Genomic DNA, 12,107 nt, shown 5'->3' on the forward strand with positions numbered 1-12,107 from the left:
CTTTGGTTGCATTCTGATGGCATTATTAATACATTTGACATGACAAAATACCTCCATAGATATATTAGTCCAGCGCTGGCTCGACCATGTTTAGGGCGGTGCTGAAGGCGCCGGCGAAGTTTTGGCACTCTGCCAGCTAGATGGATGAGTGTTTCAACCAGGTCCAGTATCCGAACTGAGTGAGGCGGGGCTTTAGTTATTTGTTGTATTCATCTGCTACAGCATGTGTAACATTTTTCTGCCAACTCTGCATAATCCTTCGCGATCGATATCGCACTTTTGTCGATGGAGCGGTTTCAGACCATACTAAATGTTCTTACCGCATTTGTGCTGGACAAAGCTCTGAGAACATCAGAAGGTAAAGGGACTGATGGCAGCTGTACAAAGTACACAGGCTACACCGTGATTTTTATTTTAATGGACAGTAAAACAAAGGCAGACCACCGTATAATCTGGTATGTAGCATTATTTGATAGAACACCGGCACAGTAACTTCATATTGACGCGCGGCTAAACAAAGGCAGAGTACCGTAACTCAATTTGAGCGTTCCAAAACAAAGCCAAAGAGCCATAACTGGTGTTACGGTGTTCTGCCTTGGTTTCTCATGGGCTTTTTGAAGTTAATGTTAAGACAACTCATTATTTTCTCAAAAAAAAAACCGGAATTGATTCAAGATACTCATCCACATGATAAAGCAGGTCTTGAATGTGCCAAAAATATAAATAACTCATTTTCGACCAAAAACCGAAGTTACGGTCTTTTGCCTTTGCACGGCTGTATTACAACCAATAATGTCAAATTAATAACCCATATAATCAAAGATAAGGCTCTATGTTATGTCATCATCATCAACACATAACCAACATCACCTGATTAATTTTCTCTCTGATTTTCTTGCCATAATAAACGTGTCTAATAGCCTAAACACAGAGTTACAGCAGCCAGAGAAAAAATAATGTTAGAAAGTCAAGGGTCAAGAGCCCAACTAAAGCAGTCACTGATCACCATCATGGTAACTTCAAATGAAACAATAAATCATCAATTTCTAAACCTCTGTTAATTCTCAAACAGAACTGTAGACTCCTGACAGAAATAAAGTCAGTCTGGTTAGTAATAAGTGAAGCTGGTAATGCTGTTTGTTGACTTGTTTAATCCTCTGATGAGATCTTCAGATATTTAATGTATTCTTTTATCTTCATTACGGTTTACGGAAGTCAGTTGTAGTTCTTGTGTTTCTGCTCGTCGCTTCTCTTTTTTCTGTTCTTGTTGTTTCTCTAAATTGACATTGCCAGAATTCCCTGCGTGACACTTCACATTTGATGATATTTCATTTAAATAATGATGTATCTTCTTAGTGTTTATTATCAGTTATGTACATTATATTACATCATATATTGTTTAATGAATGTTTATGGCATTATTTGGAGTCATGTGTGTGTCACCATGATGGTGTTTTGTATTTGTGTGTAAGGCACTTTGCACCTTTATGTTCACATGTGCCTCAGCTTGTGGAAAACTAATGGCGGTGAACATTAAATCATCATGTGGTTTTCTTTTTTACTGCCTGTAGTATTATGATGGTTATCAGTATATTACAAAAGTATAAAGCAGATTTGAATACTTTAGTGAAATTGAATGATACCGTTTATTGGTTCATTGGTTCATGAAATATAAGGGTTGTCCCGTGATAACTAAAAGGTTACTACTGTATTATTATGGTAAAGTACTGGGAACCACAGCTGATGTTTTTTTTTTTTTACCACTCATTTAAGTCCTGCTAATGTTTTTTTTTTTTTTTTTTTTTGCTGTAAATTTAAGTCCAAAGTAATGTTGCTACCATTTTTTTTTTACGGTAAAATACTGGCAACCAAGCTGACATTTTTTTACAGTAAATTTCACAGGTTTTTTTTTACATTGTGTGTTTTTTTGCCAGTAAATTGAAGTCCCGAAAAACAGAAAAGGTTGCCACCATATTTTTTTACGGTAAAATACTGGCAACCACAGCTGCCGTTTTTTTTACCGTAAATTGCACCTTTTTTTTTAACAGCTAGCCAACTAACGTGCTATCAAATGGCTTTCCTGAGGTAAATGTAACGTAATGTGACATATTGTTCTCCAGCTGTTTTATTGACCTCTTTCCGCGGTTGAAAAACACTGATTGATCGATATTATGTATGAGGCATAAACATTTCGGTACGTTGTACTGTATCTTTCAACACACCTATTGTTCATTCGTGTTTATTTACTATTAACTAGTAAAGAGTAAGAGATGTTCGGTTCACGACCACGATCTGACTGTCACGTCACATTTACAAGCGCCAAAACGCTATTGTTTGAATTTCGTAATAAAATTGACAGAATCTGAGAGCTGAGAATTTGTTTCCTATCAAAAGTAACCTGCTCTGTTTTGCAAGCACCTAGTATCTTCATAATAACCACTCCAAAACTGCTAGCAACAGCCTGGAAACAACCTAGCAACACCTTAGCAAGACTCTAGTTTCAACCTGAACACCTTAGCAACCACTCAGAACTCTGTAACACACCATTTAGCAACTGCCTTGTAAACACCTATAACAACCGTCAAACCAATCTGGTCTGAACTGTCACAATATAACCTTTAAACACCTTGTCAATACTGTAGCATAAAAAGACCATCTAAATGCTGTTGCCACAAAGTTACACACTTTTTAACTTTCAGACGTATCTTTGTTGATATGAACCGAATTTTTCTGTGAATGTGTTGTTTTTTGTGATTAATTTGTGCATCTGGACACCCACTGCCTTCCTCAAAACTGAGACTTTTACACTTGATGGATTTCCTTTGTGATTTCTGTTTGTTATTTGTTTCTACTGCTCACCAGTAGACAGAGAACAAAGGAGAGAAAATAAAACTATGAAAATAAAGACACTGTAACATACCACAAAGTGTCTTGCAGGAGTGCAAAATAAAACAGCGTGAAGAATAACTTCCTAATAATAATAATTTTTATTTTTATTATTTTTTACACATCCAATTAACGGATGAGTTCATGTTTTAACAGCTCATAAAATTGAATACAATTGAACTTGTTTGAATACAAGTTGGGAGCTGTAGCACCTTCAAATCAGTGTCAAAATGCATTTTTATTAGTGTAGTGTGTCTGTGTTCTCTCATCCTGATGTAGTGATAATGCTATATTCTTAAATCAGATGCATTTAGATAATGACTTGAGCTCCTACAAACACCAGCAATTTTAAAGGGTTAGTTCACCCAAAAATGAAAATTCTGTCAGTAATTACTCACCCTCATGTTGTTCCAACCCCGTAAGACCTTAGTTCATCTTCGGAACACAAATTAAGATATTTTTGATTAAATCTAAGAGCAGTCTCACTCCTCCATAGGCTTCTAAGGGAATGAAACTTGCTGGCGCAAAAAAGTTATTAAAGAGATCGTTAATATAGTCCAAGTGGCTACAGTGGCTCAATCTTAAGTTTATCAAGCGACGAGAATACTTTTTGTGCGCAAAACAAAACAAAAATAACGACTTTATTCCACTATTCATTTCCTTCTCTCTGGGCCTCGAGTCTTTTCACGTAGTGTTTTAGCGCAGCGCATCTGTGTTGTACGTCACACGCATCACACACGACAAGCGTCGGCCAATAGTGAGCCTACATGTGACGTGCAACACAGAAGCGCTGCGCTAAAACACTACGTGAAAAGACTCGAGGCCCAGAGAGAAGGAAATGAATAGTGGAATAAAGTCGTTATTTTTGTTTTGTTTTGCGCACAAACACTACGTGAACTCACTCGAGGCACAGAGAGAAGGAAATGAATAGTGGAATAAAGTCGTTATTTTAGGGGGTTTTTTGCGCACAAAAAGTATTCTCGTCGCTTGATAAACTTAAGATTGAGCCACTGTAGTCACTTGGACTATATTAACGATCTCTTTAATAACTTTTCTGGGCCAGCAAGTTTCATTCCCTTAGAAGCCTATGGAGAAGTGAGACTGCTCTCAGATTTAATCAAAAATATCTTAATTTGTGTTCCGAAGATGAACGAAGGTTTTACGGGGTTGGAACAACATGAGGGTGAGTAATTACTGACAGAATTTTCATTTTTGGGTGAACTAACCCTTTAACACTGAATCACACAATATGCTTGGAAAATATGGGATTAATATCCTGCCATGATTCAAAACTGAAAATAAAGTTCTGAAAGGTTGAAACTAAGTGTTCGAAAACTCAAAATCTTACAAAAAAAAGTTTTGCAAGATCGAAAAATAAGATTTGCAAGCTTGCAAAATGTAAAAATAAATAAAAATATCTCTGCAAACATTGTTGTTTTTGAGATTTCCTTCTTCAGAACTGCAACATTTTTTTTACGATGTTGCGCAAACAAATTTTCAGAGTTTCAAATTTGTCAGTGTTCTCCCACTGTATAAGTTTGTTTTCCAGGTTTGAAACCTTGTAAATGGTGATCTGAAAACTGGTGTGCGAATGTGTGAAAAAAAGTTTTGAAACTCTGAAAACAGAGTTCTCTTACGAGAGGTCTCTCGTACTGCGTAAGATATCTTACGCTAGGGGAAAATCCTTTTCCGCGAGATATTGAAGCCAAAAATTATCCTTAATTTTGTAATAATGCAAAACGCGTTGCAGCAGCAATGCAGACATAGGCGAGACAGCTCGCGCGCCTATTGGCTGCTCTGCGGCAACTGCAGCAGCCTATCGAGCGAGGCCTGGCGTGACGTCAGACCCAATCAGGGCACTTCGCGCCCGCTGCGTCACGTCCCGCCGAAATGGGCGTGGTCTAGGCCTATAAATATCGCTCGCAGGCAGCTATTATCTGATTTTTCATCCTTCAAGCGAAGCACACGCATCGCTGGAGCTGGATTAGAAGCCGCGCCGTCTGAGAGAGAGCACCTTCAGCGGGACGAGTCACTGAAGTCGCTGGCCGCGCCGCCTTCCTTGCCTTCCTGCTGCGCTATCCGGCGTTATATCCTTTCTCTGCTACTGTGTTTATGTATGTGTGTGTGCTCGCCGCCGCGACACACACTCCCATTGCACTAAAAGAGCTGGGCGTCTTTTTCAAGACGCCCCTTTTTTCCTGATCACGCAGCTCTCGCGCTCGCTGACGGCGACTGCCCTCACTGCGAGCTAGGTACTGCCTATGGTGACTCTGAGGACTCACCTGGCATCCTTCTCCGAGACTGCCGTTTTTATGGTGTTCCGTGCGTCACTGGCGTAAGGAAAAAAAAAAAAATTTAAAATAAAAAGGGAGTTTTTCTGGTCCCGCTGCGGACGGACCAACCTCCTTTTTCCTATACATTTCCCATTCCCCTCTGGAACTCAGGCGACTGGAAATGTCAATATTGCAGTGAACAAGCCTGTTGTAATGCACGCAGGCCTGCAATAAACGCCAGCATGTTGACGCTCTCTGTTTCTATGGCAACTTCTCGCTCGTTCAGTTCCAGTAAATGTGACTGTTCCAGTGTATCCTGCAGTAAACAAGTCGGTTCTGTCACCCGCTTGCCTGCACACAAACGCCGTTTTTACGGCTACCCAGATAAATCCCATAAGCGTGAATTTTTCTGGTGTCCCGGCCACGGCCGATGGTGCTTTATGTGTAGAAAGAATGCCCACTGCCCAGTGCCCATCTCTACACACAAGCACAGCCCGTCACACAGGGCTTGCGCACATGAATCGACTCAGATCGATTGCGCTTCAAACATGGTGAATGTGCCCACTAACACCACGTTATGCATGTCTCACGGTTTCTGTAAAAACGAAACCAACGTGCATTCGCTTCACTCAAGCGAACAATGCTTTCAGTGTGATATGTGCCCGCTGTCCCGTGCCCACATCCACACATAGACATGACAGTTCCTACGGGAACCGCCCAGCCCTCCCCCTCGCGGTTGACCACCGCAGAGGAGTCGAGCGCGGGCAATCTGCCCGCTGTTATCAGCGCGCCCCATGCCTCAAATGTCACGAGCGCCATGCTTGTGTTACAGCACGCCGAAGCTTCTCCATCGCTGAGCGAGCGGAGCGCGCTTCGTATTCAACCCCTAGCTATCCATGCAGACGCATGGGCAAAGCTACCCGGGGTTTCGAAGTGGGTGCTGAACATTATAGAAAGAGGCTATTCGCTGCAGTTTCGCCGACGCCCTCGCCGCTATGTGGCGCGCGTCGAGACCACGGTAAAAACAGAAGTAGCACATTTACTTCGAGCCGAAGTGACGAAACCATTGAGCAAAGGGGCCATAGAGTCTCTCTCTCAAGTTCAGAGCGAAGGAGGGCTATACAGCAGATACTTCCTGGTACCAAAAAAAAAAGACGGGGGTCTCAGACCCATACTAGATCTAAGGCAACTGAACAAAGTGCTTGTGAAGCGACAGTTCAGGATGCTCACGACCAGGCAAATCCTTGTGCAGATTCGCCAAGGAGATTGGTTTGTGTCAATAGATCTGAAAGACGCGTATTTTCAAATACAGATAGCGTCACGTCACAGGCGATATTTGAGATTCGCCTTCGAGGGCCAGGCATATCAGTACACAGTCCTGCCGTTCGGCTTGTCCCTGGCACCCCGTACATTTACGAAGTGCATGGATGCGGCGCTCGCACCCCTCAGAAGGAGAGGCATGCGAGTGCTAAACTATTTGGACGATTGGCTGATTCTAGCGTAATCTCGCGCAGTGCTCATAGAACACACGACCATTTTACTCGATCACCTCGAGGATTTGGGTCTGAGTGTCAATTGGGCGAAGAGCTCCCTGTCACCCAGTCAGAAAATATCTTTCCTGGGCACAGAACTGGACTCACTATCCATGATAGCGCGACTATTACAACAGCGCGCGGTAGACATTCGACGCACAGCGAACTCTTTTCGCTGCGGCGCGTCTGTCCCGCTCAAGAGATTTCAGAAGATGCTAGGTCTCATGGCCTCAGCATCGTCAGTGCTCCAGCTGGGCCTGCTCCGCATGCGCCCGCTGCAGTTTTGGCTGAAAGCGCGAGTCCCACGCGAAGCGTGGGCACCCGGTTTGCTTCGCCTCAGGGTCAATCAGAAGTGCGTCACAGCTCTGAAACCCTGGAAAGCGAACGACTGGTACCAATCAGGTGTAAGCCTGGGGACTTCCTCGAGGGTAAAAGTGGTGTCCGCGGACGCGTCCACCTCGGGATGGGGAGCGCTGCTCGAGGGCAGACCGTTCTTCGGCCAATGGTCAGAACGGGAGAAGCTCCTGCACATAAACTGCCTCGAAATGCTGGCAGTAGACAACGCGCTGACGCGTTTTTGTCCCCAAATAAAAGGACACCACGTCTTGGTCCGTTCGGACAACATGTCTGTGGTGTCCTACAAAAATTGCCAGGGCGGCATCAGATCCGAGAAACTGTACAGGCTGGCAGAACGCCTCCTGGTATGGGATCAGTGCAACCTGCGCTCGCTCAGAGCAGCGCACGTGCCAGGGATCTTGAATATAGGACCGGACAGACTGTCCAGGAACAATGTTCCGGCAGGCGAGTGGTCTCTACACCCACAGACAGTCCATCTGCTGTGGAAGAAATTTGGCAGAGCGGAAGTGGACCTGTTTGCGTCTCAAGAAAACGCTCACTGTCAAGAATTTTTCTCCAAGAGCAGGAGCGCGCTGGCCCATGTGTGGCCCCGCCGCCCGCTCTATGCTTTTCCCCCCGTCTCTCTCCTGCCTCAGGTAATAGAACGGATCAGGGAAGAAGGATGCTCAGTACTGCTGGTAGCACCGTTCTGGAAAAACCAACCTTGGTTCCCAGTCGTGATGCAGTTAGCAAGTACTGCCCCGTGGCCAGTACCAATGAGGAGAGATCTCCTCTCACAGGCCCGCGGCTCGATCTGGCATCCTCACCCGGAACTATGGTCCCTTCATGTCTGGGCCATCAACGGGTACATGTTGGACTCCCTAAAGGAGTATTAAACACGATCACGCAGGCTAGAGCTCCGTCTACAAGACGACTCTATTCTTCGAAATGGTCGGTGTTTTCGGGCTGGTGCACAGCCCGTGGTGTGTCACCCACAAACTGTGGTGTGACGGAGGTGTTTTCCTTCCTACAAGAGCTGTTGGATGGGGGCAGGGCCCCCTCCACGCTCAAAGTTTATGTGGCGGCTATAGCAGCGTTCTCAGAAACAACGCTTGGTCAGTCAATAGGAAGGAACGATTTAGTCATCCGCCTCCTTAGAGGGGCTAAGAGACTGAATCCTCCCAGACCTCCCTCAGTCCCCGTATGGGACCTTTCTACGGTTCTGGAAGCCATGAAAGGTGCGCCATTTGAGCCTTTACAGTCAATCGATTTGAAACACCTGTCTTTCAAGACGGTGTTTTTGCTGGCTCTCGCTTCAGTGAAGCGCATAGGGGATCTGCACGCGCTCTCTGTGAGCGCGGCGTGCATGGAGTTTGGGCCCAATGACTCAAAAGTTATACTCAAACCTAAGCACGGTTATGTTCCAAAATCCCTCAACACACCGTTTAGGGCGCAGGTTATCTCCCTGTCAGCCCTACCGGTCCCTGATGAGGAAAAAGACGCGAGCCTCCTTTGCCCAGTCAGGGCATTACGAGCTTATGTGTCTCGCTCGTCTGTTTTCAGACAGACGGAGCAGCTTTTTGTTTCGTTTAGCGGACGTTCTAAGGGACTAGCCGCGTCGAAACAGAGCCTATCCAGATGGATAGTTGATGCTATAGCGCTGGCATACGCCTCCAAGGGCATGCAGTGCCCATTGGGTGTCAGAGCGCACTCCACGAGAGGCAAGGCCTCTTCGTGGGCCTGGTCAAGTGGGATTGCCTTGCAAGATATTTGTATGGCGGCAGGCTGGGCCTCCCCGTCTACATTTATAAGGTTTTATAACCTAGAGGTTCCCGCCCTGCAGGCCAGGCTGCTGTCGGTCTAAATTTACCAGTATTATCTGACCTGATGCGATCAGCTCAGAATGCTGCGTCTGCTGAGCACAGCTCAATGTTCGACAGTATAAAGCTGGGCAAACTGTGTAAGACCCACATTTCCCCATCGGTTCAGGCCGTACCCCGCCCTGTCTGTATGATGAAATTTGCGTCCCATCGACGCTGCTATATGTGGAAGAGTGAGGCTGCACCCCTCCCTCTTCCCGGACTCCCTGTGAGTTCCCTGAGTGATTGTGCACTATATGTACCCCGGGCTTTCGCCCTTGGGTCTTTGGTGTCAGATCTCAGCATGCACGGCGTTTTACATTGGGTCCCCTAGCGTAAGATATCTTACGCAGTACGAGAGACCTCTCGTAAGAGAACGTACTCGGTTACTAACGTAACCTCGGTTCTCTCTAGAAGAGGGAACGAGTACTGCGTATCTTGCCGTGCATGCACACGCTCTGGTTGCTTCGATGATGAAAAACCAGATAATAGCTGCCTGCGAGCGATATTTATAGGCCTAGACCACGCCCATTTCGGCGGGACGTGACGCAGCGGGCGCGAAGTGCCCTGATTGGGTCTGACGTCACGCCAGGCCTCGCTCGATAGGCTGCTGCAGTTGCCGCAGAGCAGCCAATAGGCGCGCGAGCTGTCTCGCCTATGTCTGCATTGCTGCTGCAACGCGTTTTGCATTATTACAAAATTAAGGATAATTTTTGGCTTCAATATCTCGCGGAAAAGGATTTTCCCCTAGCGTAAGATATCTTACGCAGTACTCGTTCCCTCTTCTAGAGAGAACCGAGGTTACGTTAGTAACCGAGTACGTTTTGCAGGCTTGCAAAGTGGTAAAAAAAATTAAATCTCTGCAAACATAATTTTGTTTTTGAGTTTTCCTTCTTCAGAAGTGCAACACTCTTTTTTACGGTGTTGTGCAATAATTTTTTCAGAGTTTCGAATTTGTCACTGTTCTCCCAGTGTATTAGTTTGTTTTCCAGATTTGAAACCTTGTAAATGGTGATCTGAAAACTGGTGTGCGAAGAGGTGAAAAAAAGTTTTGAAACTCTGAAAACTGAGGTTCGAAAGGGCGAAACTTATTACATTACATTACATTTGCACTCCTATTGCAGACTATTTTTTCAGAGCTGAGTTTAGGACACCCACTTTGCGGAGATACGCCCACACATTTGCGAGCTTGCGACTCACGTGATTTGTGGCAGCGTTGTCACGCAGCTCTGCTCTGAAACTCAGAAACTCAGACTGAGCGAAAATGAAGCTTCGCAACTTAAAAGTGACATCCAACGCCGGATACTCTTATAGGTTACTCCTGTGGATCACGGCTGAGCGCGTCTTCTCCACACTCACTTACAAACAAACAAACATTTTTTTTTTTGCCTATCGTGCGTCTACTCTACACCCTTACCACTAAAAAGACGGATTATATCCAATACTTCAGTCATAAATTAGTATTAATATTGATAGCATCACTGGTAGCTTCGTTGCTAACTTACATCTGATATATTCGCCATTTTAACAGATGGACAGTAAGTAGTCTACCTTTTGGTGCAGGTGAGGACACATTTGAGCTGCACGCACTGCAGTCTGAGCTGGAAGCTGTTGAGAAACAGATCCACAACCTTTTATTGAGACAGGCCAAGCTGACAGACCGGCGTTTGGCTCTTGAGGCATCACGAGCCGATGCACACAAATCAGTGATTAACGTTACTAACCCGCTGACTCCGACCTCGTCTACTCCGTGCGTTTCTCAGCATCGGTCCCGAGCGCCGAGATCGCGATCAGCCATGGTCTCGTTCACTCCGGCTCCAACACGCCACCACGAAGCCTGGGTGGTTCCGCAGCGGAAGACGCGAGTCAGGTCTAGACCAAGACTCTCTCCGACCCTCCCGGTTTTCGAGTTATCCACACAAAACCGCTTCTCCCCTCTTCGCGAAACAGAACGCGATGCTGTGATCATCGGCGATTCCATCGTTCGGCACGTACACGCTACGTTAGGTAAAAGTAAGGTGCACAGTCACTGCTTTCCTGGTGCTCGTGTTTCTGAAATCGCTACTCACGTTCCCAAGATTCTGAACGGTGACGAGCGCGTCGGAACTGTGGTCCTGCACGCGGGAGTGAACGACATCAGGCTACGCCAGACGGAGGTTCTGAAGAAAGACTTCAGGAATCTGATCGATACGGTACGCAGCACATCGCCTGAAACAACGATCATAGTGTCAGGACCGCAGAAACTGCTCTTTGTAAATAATTGGAATCTGTTTTGGGAGCGTCCTAGGCTTTTCCGTGCTGATGGCTTACACCCAAGCAGATTCGGAGCAGATCTTCTGTCGGATAACATCTCCAAAATGTTAAATACCTTTTGACTAGTAACCAAAAGTCCAAATCATAGTCTCTGCTGCACCAAATTAACTGATATAAATACTAGTGTAGAACATTGCATAGAAACCGTGTCTATTCCTCGTTTAGTGAGATCAAATAATAAATCTACTGCAGGATCTAGGAAAAATCTAATTGTTATTAAAACAGAAAATGTTGCTATTAGTAAACAAAAACAATTTCTAAAGCTAGGTCTTCTAAACATTAGATCACTCACACCTAAGGCAGTTATTGTAAATGAAATAGTCAAAGATAATAGCTTCGATGTACTTTGCCTTACTGAAACCTGGCTTAAACCAAATGATTATTTCGGTCTAAATGAGTCTACTCCAGCAGGATACTCCTATAAGCATGAGCCCCGTCTGATTGGTCGTGGCGGCGGTGTTGCAACAATCTATAGAGATATTCTCAATGTTACTCAGAAAACGGGTTATAAGTTTATTACGTTTGAAGTACTTGTACTAAATGTTACGCTCTTAGATGTTAGAAAAACATCCCTATTATCTCTAGCCTTGGCTACCGTATATAGACCGCCTGGGCCTTACGCTGATTTCCTAAAAGAGTTTGCAGATTTTCTCTCAGACCTATTAGTCAATGTCGATAAAGCATTAATTGTTGGAGATTTTAACATACACGTAGATAATCCAAATGATGCGTTAGGGGCTGCGTTTACAGATTTGTTAAATTAATTTGGGGTCAAGCAAAACGTCACCGGACCAACTCATCGTCTTAATCATACACTCGATTTAATTATATCACATGGAACCGATCCAACCGATATAGATATCATTCCACAAAGTGATGATGTCACTGACCACTACATGGTAACTTGC

This window comes from Rutilus rutilus (genome assembly GCF_951802725.1).
Source record: "Rutilus rutilus genome assembly, chromosome: 3".
Taxonomy (NCBI): domain Eukaryota; kingdom Metazoa; phylum Chordata; class Actinopteri; order Cypriniformes; family Leuciscidae; genus Rutilus; species Rutilus rutilus.